Raw genomic sequence first — 27,512 nt, forward strand, 5'->3', positions numbered from 1 at the left:
TGCCTGACTCTATCGAAAGCCTTCTTGTAGTCAATCAGGCATGCAAAAACATTACAGCTGACATCTCTACATTTCTGAAACAATACCTGCACGCTAAATAAAGCTTCCCTCATTCCAACGGCGTTCACAAATCCAAATTTTGAGATATACTCAGATCTATCTTCGGGATTTGCATTTTTCTGTCCTTTTCCACTTCGCTCTTCTTTTTTTGTGCTGTTGTTAAGTTGAAAAGAGTCATTTTTTCAAGTCCTAGTACTATGATCATTTATTTATAAGTACTACACAATGCAAAAAACAATTTACAACAAAATTCGTAAGAAAAGTAGTTCTTTGAGTACTTTTTTACAAGTCTAGAGTCTAGAGAGTATCTTTAGTGTACTTTCTCTCTGAGTTTAATAAACTTCTATGTAAAATAGGTTATAATTTGGGACATGTTTGACTCCTCGTTGCTTTTCTTGTACAAAAAATATATGCAGTTTCCGATTAGGGATAAAAAAATATGAAAAATAATTTATGTACCTTATATAGGTATAACAAGCACCTCCCTATAAATGACGTTTACAATAATTGTATAATACAAAAGATGATTCATATAAAGGAATCAAAGAATCTGTTTTTAATTTTTAAATTTTTCCCTTGCGCTATTCGATAAATGCCCTTCATATTGTCATTCTCTCTTCAGGGAATTGAAACGAAGCGTCTCTATATTATTTTTCTTATTATGTCGCAGCATCGATATAAAAGAGCTTCCTCCGTTTCCTAAGTCTTATAAATTTTAATTTCGTGAAATCTCCGTAAAAAAACCATATCGATTATCTCAAAATTACCCAACTTTCGTCATTAGGCAAACCGTGTCTTTTTCCATCCCAAAATAAGACTTCAATCATAAAAAAAATCACCCCTCCCTTTGTACCTCGCCAATATATATCCTTAATTGAAATAAAATTGGATTCTTTTCTTTGTCTAAAGACAGGACAGGAAGAAATTGTTTTTTCTTCTTTTGTCTTTTTTTCGTGCTGGTACAATTGGCTGTTATTCATCAAATTATATTTCTAGTTGTCCAATAAAGAATGCCTCGAGCCTCTGCAATAAAATAATTAGACTCCCAATTGTTTAATTGGAGAGTTGATTCGATTAAGAAGAACAATAGAAAGAATTGTGAGGACGGGCGATTTTCACGTTGTTAAAACTTTCAGGAATTTTTTATTGTTTAATTGAATTTTTTAACGAACTTTCCCATGGTGGTCAAATTAGAAATAAAAGGTGGGGTTTTGGAATATATATATATATATATATATATATATATATATATATATATATATATATATATATATATATAACATTTGTATTTCTTATAAACTCAATGTCATTTGTTATATTTTAGAGAACTGATGAAGCTTTAGAAATATAAAGCGAAACGTCTTCAATAAACTTATGAAGTAGTTGACTTCTTTTTTTATTTGCCAACCTGAATGACCGATTAAACCTCTGAATTCCCTAGTTGAATACTTTAGAAATATATATATATATATATATATATATATATATATATATATATATACAATTAATGTGAGTGAGATTAAAATGTCACTGAAATGAGGATATCGGTCAAGGAGAAATAAAAAATGAAAAAACTATTTCAATCTTTTAATAGAAAACGTTTCGTGCAGTATTTCTGCACTTCTTCAGTTCTAATGATTGCAAAGTCATATATAGATGTCAAACAATGTCAAATGCATATGTTGAGGTGTTACAAAATACATTTAATAAATACAATAAAAGTTCTTCTTCTTCTTCTTCTTCTTCTAATGGCGCTACAACCCTTTGTGAGTCTTGGCCTGCTTAACAATGTTCTTCCATTCTGCCCTGTCGGATACTTTCCTTCGCCACTGCCTGATGTTCATGGTTTTAAGATCCCTCTCTACGTCGTCTATCCATCTTTTACGGGGCCTTCCTCTTGTTCTGTTTCCTTGGGGCTTCCATCTCTGGACTACTTTTACAGCTCGATTATCTGGCATTCTTTCTAGGTGACCAAGCCAGTTTAGTCTTTGTGATTTTACAAATCTGACAATATCTGCGCTCTGCATTAGTTCATCCAGCTCGTGGTTCATTTTAATTCTCCACGAACTATCGCTGCATTGGGTTGGTCCAAATATCTTCCTTAGTATTTTGCGCTCAAATATTCTCAGTTGATTTTCATCAGTGGTTGAGAGGGTCCACGTTTCACATCCATATGTGACCACTGGTCTAATTACTGTTTTGTAGATTCTCAGCTTAGACTCACGATTCAGTAACTTACTTTTCATTAAGTCTTTGTATGCATAAAAGCACTTATTACCGCTAAGAATCCGTGCTTGTATTTCTTGACTGATGTTGTTGTTGTCATTATTTATTATTGAGCCTAGGTAGGGAAAAGTGGAGGCATATTTGTAGGTATGGTTCTCATGTTCATTCGATTTTGTGCACTCCATATATTTTGTTTTGCTTTCATTTATATATAGACCAAACGTAGCAGCTTCTCGTTTCAGTTCTATAACTTTTTCGCTCAATACCCTTTTGTTGCGGCTTATTATGGCAACATCATCCGCATATGCGCATATTTGCATAGATCTTGTATTAATACAGCCGTTTACATCCAGTTTTCTAACAACAGCTTCTAAAGTTAGATTAAAAAGTGTTGTTGATAAGGCATCCCCTTGTCTAACTCCATTTTCAATATCAAAGGCCTGCGTCATATCTCCATCTATTCTCAGCATAGCTTTGGAACCCTCCAGAGTCATTCGTATAAGTTTAACCAACTTATTGGGTATTCCTAACATAGATAGTTGCTTTAACATCTTTTGTCGATCTACTCCATCAAACGCCTGTTTGAAATCGATATACAAGTTGTAAATAGGTATGTTATATTCAACACATTTTTCATGTATACCTCTTAACATATGTATTTGGTCTATAGTTGACCTCTTTGGTCTGAAGCCACATTGGTATTCACCAATAATCTCCTTCGAAAACGATTCCAGGCGGCTATATATAATTCCCGATAATATCTTGTAGATGACATTTAAAACTGTTATGTCCCTATAATTTTTGCAGAGTCGTTTGTCTCCCCCTTTGTACATAGGAAGTATGATTCCCACTTTCCAATCTTCTGGAATGACTTCTAGTGTCCATATGCGGTCGATTAATTTATGGATACGCCTCCATAGCGCATGTCCACCATTCTTTATCAGTTCTGTAGTTATTCCATCTGTGCCAGGTGGCACAAAAAAAATAACAATAAAAGTTACAGTTAAAAAAATACATTCATGAGTTTTTTAAAATTTATACAAAAATTAAGTCACAAAAATATCACAATATGTTAACAAGAACAGTATAATATAATACAATAATTCTATTCTATCGCTGATGTACAATTATCGAAACATAAAGCCAGGAGAAAAAGTAACTTGTTTTATTTGAGCTTAGTGAACCAATTTGAACAAAAAAAAAATTTATTGAAAAAAGCATGGAAAGTTAACTTTATTGTTAGAGACACCAAAGTAATTAAAAAAAGCGCCTATTTTTTAACCGATAGGGATCTACTACTCCGAAGGGCAAAACAAAAAATAATATGGTTTGGGAAACAGTCTTTGTGCGAAAAATCAACTAGATGACAAATATATGTTTACAGGACAGAATAGAAAAGTCAATTTATTTATAAATCTAATTAAAAAGAAGGTTGGATATAAAAAGTACCGATGACCATTGTTGGGGAACCTAGAATTAGTGAATTATTTAAAGGGATGGCCATTTGAATATTGCATCAAGGTCGTGTTGAAGAATATGTTGGTTAATATAGTCCATTTCCATCATATTGATAGCACATTATGTATGCAAATCCCTAAACTGTTGATACGGGTGACTCAATGAAAAATAGATATTTGTCAACAAGTTTACAGAAGTATATAGGAAAACAATTTTAAATTGAGTATGACCACCAGGTATAAAGGTTGAAGCAGAATAGAATACAATAGTTTTGAGGGTTACTAATTCCTAAATAAAGTTGCCAGTGTCGGAGTGATGGAGATTAACAGGCACTAATGAATTTGCAAGAAATGTAAGATGCTTATTTTATTGGTTATATATAAAATAATTTGTGGCCGTAACAGGGGCCGATTTGTAAAAAAATGAATATTATTTTAATCAAATTCCATTTCAGATTCACTGCTTTCTTCAGAATCTAAGGAATCTTCAACTCCAATGTTAATAATTACCGGTTCCAGCATTGCAACAGTCATATTATCCAAATTCCACATTTTATTTTCTTCCTTGTGAGCATGACTAACAGCATTTTTCCAATTTTCTGGAGTTAATTTTGATAAGGAATGTTCTAATAATTTTTGTAAGTCTTCTAATTTAAAAGTTTTGTTGTTGCGTCCGACTTCACCCTTTACTTGAGACCATATATTTTCTATCGGATTCAGATCACAGTGGTATGGGGGTAAACGTAAAATAATTACATCACGGTTTAATGCCATTTCATCAATTATATATTTTTTTATAAGCTGCTTTATGTTGCCTTACAATAGGTAATAATTCCTTTTTGGTCGAATTCTCCTTGTACTCAATTGCGTGTTTATCCAACCATTCGATTATCTCTCCTTTTTTCCATGCTGTTGTTGGCAATTTTTCTGCTAGTCTTGAATGGTAACTAGCATTATCCATGACTATGACAGAATTTTTTGGAATTAAATCCAACATTTGCTCAAAATATTCTTCAAAAACGTCAGCAGTCATTTCCTCGTGGTAATCTTTGGTTGATTTTGAGGCAAAACTCAATAATCCACCATTGACAAAACCGTATTCGTTTCCAATATGGGTTATTATGAGTCTGCGTCCTTTTCCAACGGGAATATTGTTTATTCCAGTAGATATACCTTCGATGAATGCCTGACGGAAACTTTTCACATTTGTATCAACCCATCGATATGGTACAGTATGACCTTCATTTAGCCAAGTCTCGTCCAAATAAAAAAATTGTTTGCCCGTCTTCTCGGTACTTTTTAATAGTTCTTAGATAATCTCGTCTCCAACATACAATGTAATCTTTTTCAATTAAAACGGATTTTCTTCTATTCTTTTGCCAACGAAATCCCATCTCTCTCAATAGTCCCCATAATTTCTTGTTGCTTATGATTGGTAACTCTTCGTTTTTTTTTTAATTAATGTTTGGATTTTGTCCAATGTTGGAAATTCTTTGTAACAAAAAAAATGAGTGGACGCTGCATCTTATCATGTTTTTAAGTATTTCTTCAATTTCCAAGGGTTTACTCCCTCCACTCTTCTTGGGAGATGAAACAGTTCCTCCTTTTCTTTCTTTTAGGAATCTATAAATTGTTGCTTCTCCAACCCCTGTCATATTTCAACACATGTTAACTATTTCACGAACATTACTTAAGGGCGTTGATGTACAAGTGCATCGTGTACATTTAATATTATATTTTTCTCTCTTAGACTGAAGGCACCTTTAAAACTACACTTAACCGGGATAAAACCTGTTGTCGACGTCATTTTTAAATGCAAATAACAAAATATCGACACCAAAAACGTAGGTAGGTAAGACATGAACAATGTACATCTACAAACTAAATGGAAGATGCAAACAATTTCTAATTTATATTATTGGCATAAGCTGTAATGTGGCATAAAAACTACTTAAACTATCATTAGTGAAACCTTATCAGTAATTCCAGGTAATCGTTCAAAGAAGGTATTCTTTTTGTGCCAGGCGATAACTTGTATAGAAAACAATAATCACCCGTGTATAATTAACAATAATCGTGTGGCATATAAACCGACGTTTTTTACGCACAAAAAAGGTATAGTGAGATTAGTGGACACTTATTTTACAGAAGATTTTTTAAAAGATAATGAATTGTTGACGGCATCTTAAAATATTAATTTTTTTTATTTATTTCAAAACAAGTATAGGGTGACGCCTATGGTTTTTTGACCTGTTGAGGATTTGCATACATAATGTGCTATCAATATGATGGAAAAGGACTATAGTTGGATTCACATATAATTTCGTGTCATCAGAGTATGTAAATGGAAACCTTACTGAATACAATGAGCGGATTATCACTAGTGTAGACACAAAAAAGTAGTGGTCTAAGTACTGATCCGGACTCCACTCTTGAATGGCTTATCTAGTGAGTGGTCTTCCCCAACACGAACCCTGAAGTATCTGCCGGATAGAAAATCTTGAATCCAAATGTTTAACCTTTCGCGGATACCATAGTGATCCAATTTTGCTAATAATCGACGTTTTGGTACACGGTCGAAAGCTTTGAAGAAGTATAAGTAGAGTACATCGACTGGTTTCCGATTATTTAAAGATAATGACATGAATCATTTACACAATGAACTAAGTTTGTGATCGTTGAACGACCTTTGATAAAGCCATGCTGTTGGTAAGGGATGACATTTTCTTGAAGAAGAAACTCAGACATAGCTTCCGAAATAATCGATTCGATAATACTCCATAATTGGTTTTAAAATTCAAAAAATTGTTTACTTTTCTATTTCAAAAATAATATGTACTAAAGTTTTTACCATTTATAATTATAAATTTTTATTGTTTATGCTAATGTCATATGTTCAATATTTAGAAAATTATTCTATATTTTTACATTTTTATAATAGGTAAAAGTGTTTTTTGGTTGCTGGCAAAAAAAAAAGAATGATTTAAAATTCAGTAAGTAGGTATATTCATGGCGTTTTTGTAAATGTAGGTCAGAGATGTCGTCAATAAATGTGTCAACGCATTCAGGAATCTGTTGTATAAATATTTATATGTATATGAATTTTGGTAAATGATAATTATTTTGTAAATATTTATTTAATAATTTATGTAAATAATATACGAAAAGATCTATATTTAACAGTTTTATGTTCTGTTATGTCGTCTTTTTTTCTCCAATTTGTTTTACTCAGTCATTTCTGATTTATCTCTAATAGCTACCATATAATATTTTTTTTCTTTTTCTTCTCTCCAACTTTATTTTAGTTTACTTACTAGCGGAAATGTCTTAAGAACAACCCCCACATCTCTCCCGATTCTAAGCAACGCGGCCTCATTCATTTTGTGCGCCTCAAACACTGCCAATCAAGACAGTTTAATAGATCTTCGTAGTTAAAGTGTATTTCATTCCATATAAAAACCAAGAAACACAATTGGAAGTTTCTCATCACGACGAACGTCATATCCTTAACAGCTACACCTTCTTCGAAAGATTTATGGGCGTTTTTCAAAACATTTTTCTCTCGACTACTAATCGACGTGTTTTTAACGTTAAATATCATTGTCACAATCCGCACATGCGACAAACCGGTCCCTTAATGGACACTACAAAAAAAGACAATGATCGTTCGCCTCATTCACCGAACACGCTTAAACTGAACTTTAAGCTGGGATTAAAAGCAAACGTCGCTTTTTTCTGCAGGATCCGTTTGCTGATACGACATGCGGTGGTTTTCATTAGAACGACAGGCTATTTAATGCTAGAACAATTCCCAATTGTTCTCGATGCAAAAAAAAATCGCGCAAATTTTTAAAAGCAAAAAATTCCTCGTGTATGGGAATAACCTTTGGAAAATGTCAAATGTTCTCTCGCCAGTGGCGGAGGAAATTTTTTTATAGGACACTAGAAGAAATGTTTTTATATGAAACTATAGGATGTCTTTCCAAAAGCACAACAATTTCAATGGTTTGGACATATTTTTTATTTATACAACTACAGGGTAGAATAATAAAAAGGATAAGTTTTACATAGAATAAAAAAAAGAATCACGAGTAAAATCTGTTAATACTCTTGTTATGCTATTTTTTATAGAATTTTAAAACTGTAATTTAGCAATACACAATGGTGACCGCTAAAGAGTCATGAACTTTTCATAGCTCTCATTTCTGAATTGAGCAACTTTCAAATTGATCTGTCGAAGGGCTGTTGTTTGAACAAGATGGCGGAACAAAGAAACAATTAAAAAAAAATTATCTTTGTTTTATTCTATTAAAACTGTATACCTCTTAAAAACCTTCCTTGTATCTTGCATACTCACACAACTCACAAAACAGCAAAAGTTATATACCTACTTCAATTATTTAATTTTATCTGGCAGTAACATCAGTACCCGTCTGTTTGGTCAAAATCTATCATTCTCCTCATTTCTCTAAAGCAAAAAATCTCGTCTAAACCCTGATTCCTATAGACCGATAAGCCTTACTTGTGCAATGGGCAAGCTACTAAAAAAAATCATCAACTTAAGGCTGATTTGGTATCTAGAAAATTCGAATTTATTTATACAACGAACAAAATGGTTTTGGACAAAACCGATCCAGGATGGACAATACATTAAACCTGGAAAGTGATATTCACGAATCCCTGACAACAACACAATATTATATCGCAGTATTTTTTTACTTAAGAAAAGCATTTAATACATTTCGGGAGATACAACATCTTAAAAAAGTATAGTAAGTGAATATTTATCAAATTGCCTTCATTTTATTAAGAACTTCATCATGCGGGAAATTCTTAGGTATGTTGTTTAATAAATACCATACTTGAAAAAGAACACATTAGGCAATTGGTAGGTATTGGCATGTAATAAGGAACTTAAAAAGCTAATGAGAGCATTGTCAAATAGATACTGGGGCTCTGATCGCTCTACCCTGCTAACAATCTACAGAACTTTAATTAGATCAAAAATTGATTATGGATCAATTATTTACGCCTCTGTATCCTCTATATTGTTAAAACAACTAAACTCTATACACAACACAATACTTACACTATGTCTTAGAGCACTCCGAACCTAGATCACCTTTAGAAAGTTTATATTGTGAAAGTGGGGAGCCTTCATTCATTATATCACCGCCAATTTCCAACATTATCATATGTAACGCCAACAGTTTCAAATTTCAACAAACCTCTATTTAATAACACGTTCAATAATAAATATATAAATTTTTTTGCAAGTAGTACCAAACAGAAACCTTACTATGAGCAAATTCGTCTCCCACCTTACTTCACGATTTTCTCCGATGAGCTCTATGTAGTACTCAAAACAAACATGCATATAAATTCTAATGACATTCCTAACTCAGTTATCTTAACGCCCTCTTGAGAAACTAATGAAACTCAAACAAAAACAAAAAGATAATTCTAGAAATATCAAATTTACATGGAGACCATCCCACATTAGCAATGCAGTCAACGAAAGAGTGGACCAGTGGGCAAGTGAAATTGCTGCATGTACCAATATAGAAAAAGCCGAGTATCCAAATACCGCGAGTGATATAAAAGCTTTTATTAAGAATCCGAGTTTTGTGCAAGTGGAAAAACGAATCACAATTTTCTCAAACATCACTGAAGCGAATTAAAAGTGACGTTACAGTTAGGGAACCCATTAACTAGGAACAGAAGAGAGCAATTGGTGATAACGCAATTATGAATTGAACACACCAGACTTACCCATTTATATTTGATGTCTAAAAGTGATCTACCTATATGTGAAACATATAAATATAAGTATAAGTAATTTACTGGGCACTAATTTTTCAGAGAATATTCCAAAAATATTGGGGTTATAAAAATATAAACAATCGTAGCCACAATACACCTCATAGGTCGAGTGGAAGGGTGTTTAAGCGACCACTCTTATTGAACCTAACCTGTAAACCACCATTTCAACCTAACGCAAGATTGACTAGGAAAATATATATTGTTACGATAATATGACTAATATTTAACCTGTAAACATGTTATTATTCTAACAAGAATTTTCTCGTAGATTCCTGATATAAAAAACGAATCAATATTTTTTTAAAGTTTTATTTAGTATTTACATTTTTTCTCTTCTTCCTGTCAGTTTGTTTCTTTGCTTTATTTTCTTGGGCAGCTGTCATTTTTTTCGTGGTTTTTACCTGCTAGAAACCTGTCTGGCGTTCCCCTTTCATTCGTGAAGGGTCAGCACAGCTCAACATCCGTCTGTTTCGAAGGGATTCCAGAACTAACGGCTGTTTGGTATAAATAGCGGAATTTTCATTGTGTGAGTTAGTCTGAATAATGTATCGAGTTTTGAAATGTAACGCGCGTATTGTCGGGAGTTCAAATTGTAATAAATTTTGTAAATAAATTATATAATTATAGTGTGAAATAAATTAGTGTATTAGTTTAATAAATTTGTATAAATAAAGACTCTAAATAAACTAAGTGTTAGAATATTTTTTTATAATAAATAAAGTTAATAAATTAGACTAATAAACACTTCAATATCAAGAAAACCCAGTTATGTCAGCACATTTAGAATACTTTTCCGCCATAAACATAGGTCATTATTATCTAGTCTTGAAAGTTCACTGCTGAACATAGACCTCTCCCACGTGTGTCCAACCCCATATCTCTTGCGCCGCTCATCCAGTTTTTATTAATCAAAAGAAGGTTAAATAAACATAGATAATACTGTCATATTCCTCGAAACAGACGAAATACTTCCAAGAGGATTTCACCTCGGTGAAACATCAGCGTGAAAATTTTAATAAGAAAATACCAGGATGGACTTTATGCACCACACTAAAAACCATCTGACGAGAAAACTCTTCAATCCATCACTGAAAAGAGGAAAGACTAGGACCAGAAGACCTAAGAAATTTAGTCAACTATTGAGGGCTTGAAAGTCATAAGATCCAAAAAAAGCAAATATATCCCGAGAACAAATTTGACAACTTGTCAATCTTCAATTAGTAGAAATAAGGCTTAAATACTTTAGCCAGAGGTGATCTAAGAATTTTACAGTGAATGTTTTCCCTACAAACCATTTACGAGTTATTGTATGTATGTATAGAGAAGATTGTAAATTGAAATCAATAAATACAAAATAATTACAGAGATAAAAGCATTAGAAATGTAATACGTGTATCGGAATTTAATAACCTGACAAATAATTCGGGAATGCAGACAAACAAAATTGTTATAATAGTTTTGAGGTAGAGGAAATACAAATGGAATTAAATAAATTAAACAAATAAATGGTTAACATTTAAATAAACCAACTGCAACTGGATTTTGAACTACTTAACTAATAAAATCCTAATGAAAAGAAAAATACAGAGTGAGAAAATAAGTAAGTAAGTTACAGAAGTTTTTTTATTTACCTTTTTGAAGTTATACTTCTATATGCACAATCGGCGTTGGAAATTTGCATGAGAGTGAGTCTGTGAAACCATTACATATGTAAGATAATGAGTAAGAGAGAGACAGAAGATACATTTTCTCTCTCTTCCTCTCTCGAGAATAAAAATGTTCCTTTTGTATATATTATATATATAATATTGTATAAATATATATATAATATTATATATAATATAATATGTATTCATATTAGGTATTATTTATGTGATATGTTTTGTATTATTTAAAATTAAACGTTTATAATTATTTTAGGCTTTTGTATTTCAAAATAATCACTGTTTTACCGAGAACTGTCAATTTTGAAATCCGTTATGGTCATGTCTAATTGGCAAATCCTTTACGTGTTTTGTTCATACGCTAGTGGTTGTGAGTTCGAATCCCAATTACGAATTCCCTTTTTTATTTTTGAAATATTTAAAAACCTCACGTTAATCTTATTAAATATATGTCATATACGCAAAAAACATAAATTTTAAAATAAAATGAAAATTTACAACATAATCCGAGTTGTTGGTTTTAGTAAGTTATGTTTATATATATATATATATATATATATATATATATATATATATATATATATATATATATATATATATAAGTTTATCTTCATAAAGTAAGTTATGTATATTGGCAGTTTTAAATACTTATGAATATTACATTTTAATTTATATTATATTATTATATTGAATTATGTTGCAGTGTATTTATTGTATTGTAATTTTTATATTAATAACAAAATAAACAATGAATTTTACTGCAGAGTATGTGTAAAAAAATTTTGCATTCAACTCCTTTTATACATATATAAAAATAAAAATATATATTTTCATTAAAATATTGATAAAATCCTTCATTTACTATACTCCTATTACAGGTCAAATGTTTATATACAGCAAACGATGCACCATATACCTATATAACTAATTCTTTTTCTCTTTCTGCTCTCTCTTACCTATAGCATTACATATGTAATGATTGTGCAGATTGACTCCTATATAAATTTTGAACGGCAAACGCGTGTGTAGAAGTATAACTTCTACCGGTAGTCCCACTGGACTGCCACACCCGTTTTTTTTTGGCATTGGAGAGAATTTCGACAGAGCCAGAATCATTAATAATATTTATTTAGAGAAAAATTATTTAACAGGGACACGGTCTTCTCGGCCAGGGGTCGATCATGAATGAATGAATGAATTTTTGAATGAACAATCGTAAATGTTTTACTATCTAAAACATATGAGCAGCTTTATGTAATTTTTAATCAGTGTCTTAAAAGAGAAACGGTTTCAAAGGATTGGAAAAGCTCTTACATAAATTTCATTTATATAAAAAGGGAAATAGGAAAGACTGCAGTAACTATCGGGATATTAGCATTACATCGTTAACAAGAAAGCTTTATGAAAGTGTCATATCAGCCCGATTGAAGAGGAAGCAACGAAAATGAAAATACAAAGTGCATTTGGACCTGGGCGATCCTGCATGAACAATATGTTCACGATAAAACAACAGGAATAGCGCCTCAAGCGATTTTTGTAGATCTAAAACGTTTAAAACTGCTTCTTTTCGATTGCACGAGTCCGTTTTTCAAATCTACATAATTTCAGATAGAAATTCCATCTAATGCCGTATTCACGGAAATATTACCTGTGAATTGAGATAGTTTTTAATGCGAAAGTTTAAATTTAGCGTTTTATAGTCATTTTTCAAATGCTTGATATTATATTTGTTGCCAAAGCTCAAAATCGAAATTTCATATTACAGATTTTGAGAATAGACTCTAACAATGGAAATTCCATAGTGACCGGGCAATGAAAGTGATAAATTTTATTGATCTCATGAGAATCGTAAAAAATGGCAAACATTTCGCAACATTTATTTATTTAACAACTTTATAAGAACTGACTTCATTTGCGACAACACGAAAAAATTGCATGCGAAAGCTGTACTCTTTATCTATAAAACGAATTTTTATTTTTGTCGATAGGACACAAATTTGATACAAATTTTATTTAAAGAATTGATTTCGCGTAAATGTATTCAAAATATTGCCGGTCGCTACAAGCGTTGTTTTTTAAAGAACGGTTCATTCTACAGAAAAAGTGCAAACATTTTTGTTCAAAATTGTCTCTGCTACATTTCTTGTTTGAAACATTTTTTTCGAAAGATCTTGTTTGAAATCGATGTTTTCTTCAGCCGACAATAACCAGAAGAAAATATTAATAAAAACATAAGTATCTTAGCTAAGACTCTGAAAAGTATTGTAATTGTGAAGTTTTATGTCCATTAACATATCAGCATAAGGTTAATTGCACTCGGACTGCCCACATGGTAGTAATTCGTCTTTTTTCTTTATCAGTGGACAGTTTTACAAGAGTTTAATAGATTTTATATAATCAAATATGAATGGATCAAAAAAGTTTTATTGTAAAAACGATTTCCCGTCTGAAAATTGAAACGTCTAATAAAAAAATTATATTGTAAAAGAAGAAAATTACGACAAAGTTATGAATAGGTATGGAATTTTCAGAAAACTCTTACAAAAAAAAACTAAATATATCTCTGCATACAGAAGGGTTTCGTTAAAAAATTTTATGTACTCTTGATGTGCTAATCTAAAACGTAATGAATGCAAAACGGAAATGTAAAACTCCTTTAAAAACTCTAATAGTTAATAATAAAAATCCTCGACGTTTTTATCCGGAGCTCCTCAAAACGTCAAACCGGAGACTAGTTCCCCAGCCCAATAAAAAAGTATTTAAAACTTTAGCAAAAGAAGCCACTTCCAACATCATAAAAGATGAAAATTTTTAATTATCATACTGAGGGAGCTGCTAATGAAAATTTTAATGAGAATTTTATTCAAATAGAGATTTTTCCACTCGACGATAGTTCGTGCGAAGCGTCTAAATGGAACTGCTTGCGAAAAAGTCCCAAACTTTTATTATTCATTAGATTTAGAGCAAGAAACTAAGTCGATTGGGGGAAGTAAACGAAATGTAATAGGTTGGCTAAAGTTTGAGAACGAGAGAATTAACGGAAGGCCTTGTAGATACAAGAAAAACTTTGTTGTTGGTGGAAAACGGACAGCGGTATGTCTAGAGATTTGAAAGTAACAAGACGGCGAGTTGGAAATAAGCCACAAATTACATTCTTTAAGATAATTAAAATAACGTTTTATCTGTACATTACTCTAAATAAATCTACATAAATATATTCTAGAAAAGGTGTATAAGAATATCTGCAATTATTAAGTAATAAACACGAATTGGTACAAATTACTCATCTTTTTGATATTAGTTTGGACATGAAAAAGCTCTGAAAAGTAATGACGACACTGATGAAGCCGTATAATTGTTTAAAAAGAAGTTACGAATGGAAGAGTTCATAAATGGTTAAATGTGCATAAAATAATATACTCAGTAAGTATGAGTTTCAAATTGGAAAGCGTAGTTCTTTGGCAATACCCTCCACGCAACAGCCTTGATATTATCAACGGGATCCAGTTTTTACAATCTTCATATTAACTTGAAAAACCTTTCGAAAAATTTACTACTACAAATTCATCAGTAAATACAAACAGACCTGGACCAGAAAAAGTCCCCTGGTATGCTTTGATTGCTGTCAAAATTCTTAAAGTGCTCTCCAAAAAAGAAGGTACAACAGGTAACATAGATATTTAAGGCACAGATTTTCTGGATCAAAGTCATGAGCTTTTCTGGATTGCTTGTAATATTTTGTTCCAGATTAACATATCCAAAAATGGGTGTGTTAATCACAAAAGAGGATACATGATACGCAATCAAAATTTTCAGAAAACCAACCCAAATAAATAAGATAAATAATATATGATAGAGCCCAAAATACCTGCTCTAATGAAAATGCATTTAAAAAGGAAAAAGACCTGCTGAGGAAGATTTTAACAAACAATTATTACCTATTGTCATTTATAAACAAGGAATTTCACAAGATTAACGATAGAAAACAATAAAATACGACAGCCAAACTAAAAACGCTCACAAGAAGGGATTTAAATATGACAACTAAGTATACCATGTGTAAAGGGCTTATCGGAAAAATTAAAATGGAAAGGATTTTCATTTCAATCAATTGTGGCTTGATTTCTTATAAACTTAATATTTACGAGCAAGAAACATAAACGAATTTAAAAACAACAGCGAAAGAGGAGACTCAACAAGAAAAAGAGATCAAAATGGAGTTCAGGAAAATTACAATAGATAGAAAGCTCTGAAAATGGAGCGACAGCAAACAAACGATAGAAGCTTTGTAATCCAAAAAAATGTAAAGAATAAGCACAGAAAAACATTAGAAAAACTAACAATAGGAAATCCTTGGACTTCTTGGAATTCTCTTCTTTGCTAATTTGACAGATAAATTAGCGGCATTGCGAGAAATTACAGAAAAATTCACAGATAACCAGGTCATATTTGTCTAACAAGCAGTTCATCTCTTCAAAAATTCTAAGAGAAATTTGGCCACAGATAATTGGTACACCAGTTATCCCTTGTCTCAGGAGCTTCTTCATTGAAAAATAACTTTGGTTTGCACTTTGAAAAAAAAATCCCACAGGAGTTACAACCAAGCAAAACGAGACCTACACACTCCTCAATTTTGCATTTAAGACAGAAACCACCCTTGTATCCTAGGACAGTGGAAACTAGAATAAGGCTGTCATATTGCTTTCTACGCATCATTCTGATGATTCGACCAAATGTGCAGCAATTACACTCTTCAAAGACGAACTAGACGGTGGCCATTGGTCGTATTTTATCAACTTATGAATATTGCAGGAATAAATTCCAATATTTTATTTAACACCATTAATTGCGATAAGGCCCTAAGTCGCAAATATTTTTCCCTATCTCCCACAGAATCCCCCTAGGTCCATCTACTAACACTTTAGTCCTATTTCAGAAAGAATGTATAATTTAAGAAAAAAAAGATAGTTCTATAAGTATCCTGAATGTGCACGGACTTGGTAAAGATAAAGAAGACGAAGAAAAAAAACTATTTTATGAAAATGATATTTTAATTTATTGTATAAACGATATAAGAACCCGATAATCGGTAATTTTAATGCAAAAATTGGAAATATACAGACCGATAATAGATAATTCTTCCAGTAAACACAAAGTTCCAATAAAAAAATATTCATAAAAACACCAAATCAAAAGAACATGAAATCATGCCGAACACATTGCCGAAAAAACGGACGCAGAGAGGCAAAAATGAAAGAGGAGCCTCGAACAAAAAAGTAAAAATATGGCAGAAAGTTTAAATATAAAAGAGATATTCCGAGATTTGTAAGAAAAAGAAAAGGTGCAAAAATACATTAAAAGAATTGGAAAAAAATATAACAAAAATGGAGGAGATAACCAAAACGGCACATTAATTAGTCGATATATGTTGAGTTTACCTCCACCCACATTATGTTCATTCCCTTGCATATTTAACATTTCAATTACATCACCGACAAAAAAAGTACGCAAAAACATTATATAGATTCCGATAAGCAAAAAATTTAGGGTCGCTTCCAGCTCACCGAGATATATAGTGACTGTCGGATTTAGAAAAATCCGGGATTTGAGGGATTTCCTGTTTTTACTGACCATTTGGAGTCGATAAAGGATAATTAATTTGTGATTATGGTTCTTTGTGATTTAGGATGGTCATAAAAGCGTATCTTTAAGAATAAATTTTCAATACGCCGTCCAATTTTGTTTTATACAAGCAGAAATAAATTTATCTATAAAATTTATGGACAATTATTAACTAATTGATAACTAATAACTAAGACATATATGACTTTCTGTCATATACATCTGTAAAAAAAATGTGTGATGCCAATATTTTCTGAATGTATCCACGTTTTCTCGAAATTGTTCATTTAAATTCTCCAAATAATAAAACCTCTGTTTCTTTGAATCATTTTGGGCGTACTTGCTACCGTAGTAAAAGGTTTTAGGTAAACTAGTAAACAATTAACAACACTAATATACAAACAAAACGAAACATACACAAATACTTTTAGTGTGACGGGTTTTTTCGAAATCTAAAGGGGCGAAAGTGCCGGTGAAGCTTTTAGGAATAAGTAGCTGTATGAATCTCCGCAATTTGCAAGCCATTATCAACGCATATTTCGGTAAAACAAACTTTTGTGTGAATAAGGTTTTGATTTTTGTTTCAGATTTCTTCTGACAGACAATTTCAGCATGCAAAGACTCCTTCTCACCTTAAAAAGTGTGAAAAAATTGGTCCCACTTCAAAAGTAAAAGTGAAAATGGCGCAGTGCTTAGCGACTCAAAAAACCGAGCAGAAACTTTTTAACCAGGTCCTTTGCGATGCCTCGTTATCTTCAGGAATTCCAATTTCAAGTGAACAATTTTACTTTTACCTTATTTTGGCAGAAACATTGTAAATTTAACATTCCCGATGAAATTAACCTAGAAAAAAATATATCCAGATTTTCTACGATGAGACCATAAGAAAAATTGTTACCGATAATTTGATTTATTTAAAAGAAGAATTTCTACAAAGAAATTGTAGACAACCAACAATTTAACCATAATACGTTTTGTTCAAGATGAGTTCCCGTTTCTTTCTACCGAAAAGTATATATGGCAAAGGCAGCACAGACCTTAGATATTCTGCATTTAGATCCCACTTCAGCAGCTCTGGAGGAATGTACACGCCTTGTTTAATTACCTAATTTACCTTAGAATCTAAGAAAAAAAATCTTAAAGTTTAAATTTCTTGACGAGGACATAAAAAAACTTGAAAAACAAAATTTGACTCTTTGTGAATCAGTTGATTTGATTAATCATGTGAATAAATCTATTCGTGTTGTTAGAGGAAACGTAAGCATATCTCTGTGGCTGGAAGGCAAAAGGGGATAAGTCGATTTTTTGCAAAATAGTGTTATGTATACCATTCGATAGCATTTTTGATTCTGCACAATCTTGATAAAAAGAGTTAAGTGAAAGTTTACTAATTAAAATATTATTATTGATCAAAAAGGGGTAACTTGGCTACAATTTAATCGTTACGACTGTTTTAAGGATATAACTCAAGATATCTTCTGGAGAGCAAAATAGTAATTACTAGTAAAATGGTATATGTGCACATATTTTCTAACATTATGAAATTAACTGAGAAGCAAAACGATTTAAGTCATGTTAACTTGAGAATTATTCGAAATGTGTGCTAGTAAAAGGCATTAAATCAAGATATCCCCTTTTGCCGGAATGTGATAGAAGAAATATATATGAAAGTATTGCTAGGATATACAAAGTTATCCCTTTTTGCAAGAATGCGGTGTCCACGCAAATCATATTCGTATCAGTACTTGTCTAGATTGTGAAGAGAGCACACGCAAATTTTATCAAAGAACGTTCACTACGATGGCAACTCGAAATAACAATTATTATTCTTCCATTCGCGAAAGAACTAAAGAACAAAAAAGTAAGCGATCTTTTAGACCTTATTGGGTTAGTTGATGAGAGTGCAAAAGAATTTTATCGTGGACTTGCCCAAATCCCACGAAATTCACAAGATCTGGATAATACTGCTGACACAGATCCAGACATAGATAATAATTTTAGTGATGATGATATTTAATAAAATATTCTAAAACAAATATTTGTGTAATTTTTTATTTTAAAGAAACAGCTTCCGAAAAATATTTGTGTTCATCAATTTTTTTTTTCCTGCGGAAGCTAATTGTTCGTATTACATCTAATTTATGTTTTTATTTTGTGTTTAGAATGCGCCTTTAATTCTCTTTTTAAGTATCATCTTGATCAATTGTTAATTTGTAAACGTATCATCAGATTGCTGTAGAAACCTCCATGTTTAATAAAATTAATAAACCTCTATGTTTTCAAAAAAATTTACGTTTTATTTCTTGTTTTGTCAATGCTATATCCAGAACAAAATATTTTCTTTGCTTTATTGTGGTTGCCCGTTGTAAGTAGAAATAACTGCAGTTAACACTACAGTGCACATATAATGTTAGCCAAGTTACTACCGAGCATAAGGGCATAAATCTACATAACCCCCTTTACCAAGATGATTTTATGTCCATTTCAACTATAACCTGACTTATCTCCTTATGCTTTCTTGAAATAATTTAAAAAAATAAATATGCTAAAATATTTTTTTTTATTTATCAAAATATTGGACACATAGATATTAATTTAAGAAAAAAGACTTAAATATATCTAACAGAATGTAAATCGGATCTAGAAATATACAAACGTTACTAATATTACGTCTATAAGGTAACAAAAAGACCATAATATGAACTAAAAATGTCTGTACTGAAAAACTTCCAAATGAGAGTTATCCCCTTTTGCCTTTTAGCCACAGATCTGTAGGAAATAAATTGCAACATGTTTTAAACAAAAACTCAGGATTTTTTATTTTAGAAAAAATCACTTCCCTTAATGGTGAGTAGAGAGGTGAATAATTACTAGCGTATTAATAAAAACCTAGCAGACCACTGTGGTTTTTCAAAAATATTTTTTTTTCTGATTTCACTGAATAGAATATTAAGAGGGTGGTAAAAGTTTAGTAAAAACTTTACAGAACACTTTTTTATTTCAGTTATAAGCAGAGGATAGTGAAATTGTAAAGATTTTTTCATCTTAAATTTTAACCAGAACAGAATTATTGACTTATAATTAAGCAATATTAAGCTAGAGGAATTGGTCCCGTTAGCGGTAGGTTTGGAGATGAAAAGTTATCGGGTTGGTAAGTGAAAAATGGGTGAAAAATTATGACATAGGCAAAAAGTTTTTTTTGAATTCTGCTAGCTTGAACCTTAAGCCAGCAGAATCGTGGTAGCGTAGGTTAAATTATATTCCGCTCATCCCCTCTAGCTTAAGAGTCCTGGTAAAAATTATGTTACTAGAGGCTTAACAACGCTTTTAAATATACTTGGATAAATCCCAAGTAAATTAAGGAACTCACTTCATAAGACACGCCTCAAAGATGAAATCAATAATCGACTAATGTATGTTAAAGAACAAGTACACAATGGTTACTAATAAAGACAGAAATAGATAAAAGTAACAAAAAAAATCTGACACCAACCAGATACAAAAAGAAACAAGGAATGACGAAGCAAATGTATCCCTTAAGAGCGTAGGCGCAAAATTTCGGGCCAATGCTTTTTAAATGCATTCATTTCTTTCGAATCCTGAGAAAACTAATAAGTATTTTTGAAAATTTTAAACGCAGAATAAAAGAATACATTATTACTGAGGGCTATATTAGGTTTTTCAATAAAATGTATTTCTTGAAAATATAAATTACTTACTGTATAACAAAAAAATACAAATTATTTGAACAGTTTTGATTTTGACCATTTTTAATGGAGTCAATTTGACTACCTGTCAGTACTTGTGTAACAACTGTAGCTGTCAGTACTTAAGGGTTAATGGAAGAAAGACGTCAACATAAAAAAGATAATCAGATGTACAAAAAAGTGGATAAACGAATAAAATACAAAATGAAGCAAGCAAATGAAGAATGGTAGAACAATGGGCAGAAATAGAAGAACACCGAAAAAGACAAAAAAATGAAAGAATTAACTCACAACAATAGAAAAAGAAAACCGAAAACTGCGGTGAATACAGAACAATATCATTAATAAATCATGTTCTCAAATTATTCTTAAAAATAATACATGGTCGTATAAATAAAAAACTAGAAGAGTCGTTATTTGCTTTTAATCTTTTAAGGTGATAGCTCAAAGATGCATGAATATAAATGTGGATGTGCATGTTTGTTACGTTGATTTTGAAAAAGCATTTGACAAAGTGTGACATGAAAAATTAGTACAAATTCTTAAGACATAAAATATAGATTAAAGGGCATAAAGGGATTAAAGCATAAATAATATACCTCTACTGGAATCAAAGAGCACAAATTGTAATAGATACCGAACCCAGTTTTGAAATTGAAATTAGGAGAGGAGTTAGGCAGGGATGTATTATGTCTCCCTTACTATTCAATGTATATAGAGAGCATGTTCAAGAAGCATTATTATCTGAAAGTGAAGGAATAATGAATAACGAAAGAACAATTAACAACATAAGGTATGCACATGACACCATGATTATCTGCTGATTTCAAGCTTTGTTGAAAAACTCGCAACTACTACTAAAAAAGACAAACAGTTACTGTAAAAAATACAGACTAAAATGAATTTAAAAAAGACAAATAAAAACAAATATTAAAACAAACATACTTTAGGGATAGATACCGAGAGAAAGGGTTGAAAAATGCAAATACTTGGGCACCCGGATTTCAGAAAAGAATGACCAAACAACAGAAATCAGGGCCAGGATAGAAATAGCAAGAAAGGCGTTTGTAAAAAAAATCTCTGCAATAAAGACCTTAGATTAGAAGTGAGAGTAAGAGCTCTGAGATGTTACGTGTTTTCGATACTACAATATGGACTTGGAAAGGTGGACACTGAACGAATAACGAAGAACACATAAATAAGCTATAGTCATTTAAAATGTCGTGTCACAGAAGGATGCTTAGAATGGCATGGACACATAAGAAAACGAACACGTAAGTATTGCGAGAAATGGACAAAGAATACGAAATAATAAATACAATAAAAATAAAGAAAGTTAGAATATCTGGGAAACGTAATAAGACAGCGGATATGAAATGTTAAATGGTGTATGAAATTGATAACACAGGGAAATATAAGAGGAGGAAGGAGTATAGGAAGAAGGAGAGTATCATGATTGAAAAATTGAAGGGACTGGTGCAGTTCCAATAGAACTTTTCAGAGCAGCAGTAGATAGAGTAAAGATAGTGATGATGATATCCAACCTTCGATTGGTAGACGGCATTTAAAGAAGAAGAATGACCAATAATAAAACATTTTAAATATATTTTGACCTTTTTTAAGACGTATAAATAGGTATCAATTTCTTTTTAAAGCCTGATTCCCAAAATCCTGTTTTTATGAAATATGTAATGAAAACTAATTTTGTTTTCCTCATAGTGGCTGGAAGACTATGTTTTCGTTCGGAAACAATTTTATTTTAGACAAAACAAAGAGGTACTATAGAAATAATATTAGATGAACTTACTGCAGATATAGTCGGACAAGACATACTCAAAAACAATAAATACATTTATTATACAATAAATACACGAAAAATTTATATTTTTATTTCGTGTATTTATTTATACAATAAATACACGAAAAACTATTGAAAATCATGGAATTTACAACATTTCTTGAAGGAAGCCTTCCCCACAAATGAATATAAAATTACGAGTATAGGATAGTAAGATACCTATATATAAGAATAAGACGATAAGAGTAGCAATAAGAATGGAAGCACGAGGAAGACTAAAGAAATTCACCCAACGAAAAATCTTTCAAAAATTTAATTTTATTAATTAATTGTTAATTTAATTTAACATTATCGCATGTTAACTGGATCAGCTTAACCAAATCTGCTGCGAAGTTTTCAGCCCAAACACTAACCACAAACTTCCGATGATTGGTTTGTATTTATTTCCACTATCAAGACAGAGTACAAATAAACAAGTTTCAATCGTAGGAAATATCATATTTGAAAAGAAGAATCAAGATGTTCTATACAACATAGTGTACTAAACTACGCTATCAACAAATTTATGTATTAAAATTTGTTGTCCATGTAAAATACAAATATTTGTATTGTGACAGTTAATAAAAAATGTTCGCAGCCATATCTCTTCCTTATTTTTCGTACAGTTAATGTAGTACAGTAGACTCCCTCTATAACGAGAACTGAAATGACAGACTAATTACCTCGTTATAAGCCGATCTCGTTATATCAGACAATAATAATACTGTGCATACATATGAATCTGTAGTTTTCTAAACCATTAACTTTCTATAGTGAAGCCATTCGGAGCAATATAAGATGCTAATAAATATTGTTTGAATGGCGTTTTTGAAAAAAAGTTATTTACTTTTATTGTCAATGAAATATATTAAAACATAAAAGAGTTGTTTACTTTTATTATCAATGATATACGTTAAAACAAAAAATCTGTACTTATATTTTTTTCCAACTACATGTGTAAAGCGTATTTTCAAGGATAACATAAACTATTGCTTCTGCAATTTTAAGAACTCTGTCATTTTTAACTGCTTTAAATGGTCCAGTATCATTCTATCATATTTTCTAAAGATGTGAAACAGTTGTATTTATTCATTGTAAAGAAGTTTATTGCGGGCTGCAGTTAAGTTTATTGAGGGGCTGTTTGAAAAGGTATTTATTTATAGCCACTACCCGACCAAAAACGTAAAAAACACGTTTTTGGATCTTATTTTCTCTCGTTATAACCAAATTTGCATCGCTATAGACGGTTATAGTTCAATAGAAATTTCACGGGACATCTAATGTATCTCGTTATAAGCGAAACCTCGTAATAACCGTGTTCGTTATAGAGGGAGTATACTGTATTATATACAATCTTGTCAAAAATTGCAATATCATACAATAAAAAATTCACCTTATAAACTTCCAGTAAGTAATATTCCAATAAAAGATGCACAAAACTCCAACAACTCACAATTGTTGTTCAAACCCACAAAATTCTGAACTAACAGTAACTCACAACACCGATCTATTCAAAATCACTTCAAAAAACCATCCACAACGTGAACAAGAACTAGAGATTCCTCGTTGTTTTGATATTACGCGCACGTCCAGTCGGCTTTAGAGCGACGACTGGTAACACCTCCTCCTTCAAGAGCTGAGAGCGAACTGAAGTTCGATGTCGATGGGCAAACTGGAGTCGCTGTTGAACGACAATTTCTACAAGTCCAAAAACGTCTGGGGTCGCTTTTCTTCACGAGGGCGAAACGAGCGCGTGGTAAATGATGAATTAATACATGGTTAAAAAAAAGATAAAAAAGATCAACGTAACTAATCAGATAGGTATACGAATATTTTAGAAAACTTAATAACTAGGTAATTAACTATCCTGAAAGATTATGAATTTTATTGGACAAAAACAAGATGCTGTAAAATAGAAGTAAAGTTCGGAAATGAGATATTCTATAATACTATATACTTATTCTTATTGTGAATAAGCCACAATTTTTCCCTAAAATAAGTTTATTTTGTAGTTTATTTAGTTTTGCCAATATCTGTTGGTGTCAGTGGTGGATCTATCCCTTTCCGCCTTCGGTTGGTGTAGGTTGGTTAAATATTCTGTATCCTCCTTTGTGACTAACATATCCAGAAAAGTTGTTGTTTGCTTTTTCATAGTGAATTTGATTGACTCTTCTATATTTTTAATGTCCTTCAGAAATGTATGTCAATATAGTATATGTCATTACTTCCTAATATAGTTCATATTATTTTTTAAGTTTTTCCAAAGGCATATTGGTGAAAAGGCTAGGCAGTACCAAAACTGAATAGAATGTTGTTAAGATGGGCGTAGGAAATTTCGACACTAAGCAGGTAGCGACTAAAATTTAATGGCAATTTTCGACACCAGCCCCAATTCCCGTTTTTATCTTACAGGTATATTCGACACCAAACAAATATAGCTGCGACATAAATAAAATACCATAATTAATTAATTTATTTATTTTAATAAAAGTAATGTGCATTTTATTTCTTTATAACTGTAATAATATCTAAATATAATACAACTAGTACCTAATTTTTGTACATTTTACCGTTAATATACTTGTATACAATGATTTATATGCTATTATAGGAATGATAAGATACAGCTTTTATAAAATCTAACCTACGTATTTGTTGGGATCGTAGTTTATCCATCATTTTCTCCAAAAATGCCAATTTAGCCTTAACAGTAGTATCTTTGATTTTTGCTGGTATATGTAAACTATTTATTTTGACATAAGTGTCTACTTGAAATTCTTTTAACTTTTCAATAAAAATAAAAATAGAAGGATGTGTTGAATAAAAAGAAGAATTAAATCTCGAATGAAAGGATTCACAGGCATTTGTGGTCCTCGCAATAGACGGATTCTGATTAGACCATATGTGTGGTGGAAATAGAGCGCTATCGAAAATGTAATTTTCCAGTAAATAATCTGCATATATATCAAGTGTTGCGTTTATAGGTTTATATGACATTAAATCATAAAGAAAGCATTCTTCAACTTCTGCTGGATTTATATAAGTTAAACCAAACGTATGCCTTAACCATTTTCCAATTTCTGAATTTGTATCCTTATATTCTTATACCAAACCCAAAGATTGAATTTTTTTAAACCAGTTTTGGTGTAAGTGAAAACGGCATCCACTAATTTTTGCATTGGGCCACATATACAATAAAGCACAGTGAATTGCTTTTTCAAAGTCCACAAATATTTCAGTTGGCTCTAATGATAATTGAAATGTTTCAAAAATCTTAGACCTTAATAAAGAAAATAAATTTTTGTATGTCATTGACAATTTGTCCTTTAACAAACAGTATGCTAAAGGAACATAATGTCCATTTTCCAAGCCATGTATAGTAAATAATTGGAGAAAATATTTGGTACTGTATGAAAATGTACCATCCATATACAAAGTTTTTAATTTACACAACAAACGAATATTTGTCTCGCATGAAAATACAATTACATTTAATTCAGGATGATTTAAAAACAAAAAACTTCCATTGCGACAGGTTTTAAGAGAATAATTACTAACCGCGTTATGGACTTCTGATATGCTTCTTGGTAACGGACCTGGTAACAGTTTACGACGACACTTGTAAATGTTCTTTCTTATGCTAGCTATGTCAGGAACCGTCAGCAAATTGGCATCACACTCAGCAACAGCAGTTCTTGTAATTTTGGCAGGCTTTTCCGATATGTCCTCTTGGGCTTTTCTTTTACATGCATTGGTTACCATCTTTACTTCAAGCTTTTTTGGATCGGCTTCATGATTATGTACCAAATCATTTCTTGTGATGGTGAGGTCCTCACAGCCTATTGTAAACACTTAGTGTTTCTTTGGATGCAGCGCCAAAATATCTCGCCGCTTTTTAACACTTTCTGTTTCGAGAACGAATGATGCTCCACCACTAATAAATCTCGACCACGGGAACTTTTTATCAAACTCATTTTTTAAATATCCGTATACGTGCACAAGTCAACGTCAAACAAGAAATAAATTACAACTGAAATAATTTAGTCACAAGTACACAAGTGCCACGCCCCCCGCCGTGACAATAAATATTGGGAAAACCCGCTTGTCCTGCTTGGGTGCAAATGTCCATCGCCGCTAATTACCTACCTACCTGCTTTACACCGCGGTGTCGAAATTTCCTATAATAAAATTTGACCCTTCGATTACCCCAGGTACAAAGACAATTTGGTGTCGAAAGTTCGCCCGCCGGATAAGATTATATCCTGAGAATGTGCAATGGCGGCACCACACTTCGCTCTATTCGCAACTGTGTCTAAACATTTGTAATATACTAGTAAAACCTCCCTTAACCGAAACCTTTTTAACCGAAACCTCGTTTAACCGAAACGGCTAAGTTTCAATAATTTCGTCAATAAAAAGTAAATTTTTATCGCAAAACGTAAACAGTTCCATTAATTTCACCCACCGATTGATGCCTATGTGTTGGGAAATCAAAAAAACCAAGAGCTCTAAAAGATATTTCCGAAAAAGCACTTCCAGCTTTTTATAGAGGCCAAAAAAGATCATGGATGTCGACCACTTTATTTTCAGAATGGTTCGAACATGAATTCGTCCCAAGTGTAAAATCCTTTTTAAAATCAAAAAACCTTCCCATCAAAGCATTGTTGCTTGTTGACAATGCGCCAACTCACCTTCAAAATCTACAAAATGGTCAGATTTTTGCCACCGAATGTCACGAGCTTAATTCAGCCGTTAAACCAGAGAGTAATAGAGACATTGAACAAATATCATAGAGGAACATCCTTAAGACATCTGTTATTACAGAAGACAAATGAATCCAAAAGTGTTGATTCTCAATCTTTAACAATGAAACATGTTGTTTATTGGTGTGCTGACTCGTGGGCCAAGATCAAATCTTCAAATGCTGGAACAACCTTTTTGATTGGATTTTAATTGACGATCCTAAAGAAGAAAATGATAAAGAAACGACAGAAAAAATTTAAACTTTAATAAAAAATTTTGCCGGGATGTGAAGAAATTAACCAAGAAGAGATACGTGAGTGGTTAGCAGCCGATGAATCAGAAAGTGAATTCATCGACCAGGACATCATTGATA

General features: G+C 31.7%; 1 protein-coding gene across 2 annotated transcripts in view; it reads right to left on the reverse strand.

Moving 5' to 3' along the window:
* Window positions 1-24,031, reverse strand: part of unc-5 — a 912,443-nt gene extending 888,412 nt beyond the window's left edge. For both annotated transcript variants that reach the window (XM_072527515.1, XM_072527514.1), the window contains exon 1: window positions 23,790-24,031. The gene's annotated coding sequence lies outside the window, so the exon portion shown is untranslated. The remainder of the gene's footprint in view (window positions 1-23,789) is intronic.
* Between the last annotated feature and the right edge of the window lie 3,481 nt (window positions 24,032-27,512).

Source organism: Diabrotica undecimpunctata, chromosome 3 (genome assembly GCF_040954645.1).
Source record: "Diabrotica undecimpunctata isolate CICGRU chromosome 3, icDiaUnde3, whole genome shotgun sequence".
NCBI lineage: Eukaryota > Metazoa > Arthropoda > Insecta > Coleoptera > Chrysomelidae > Diabrotica > Diabrotica undecimpunctata.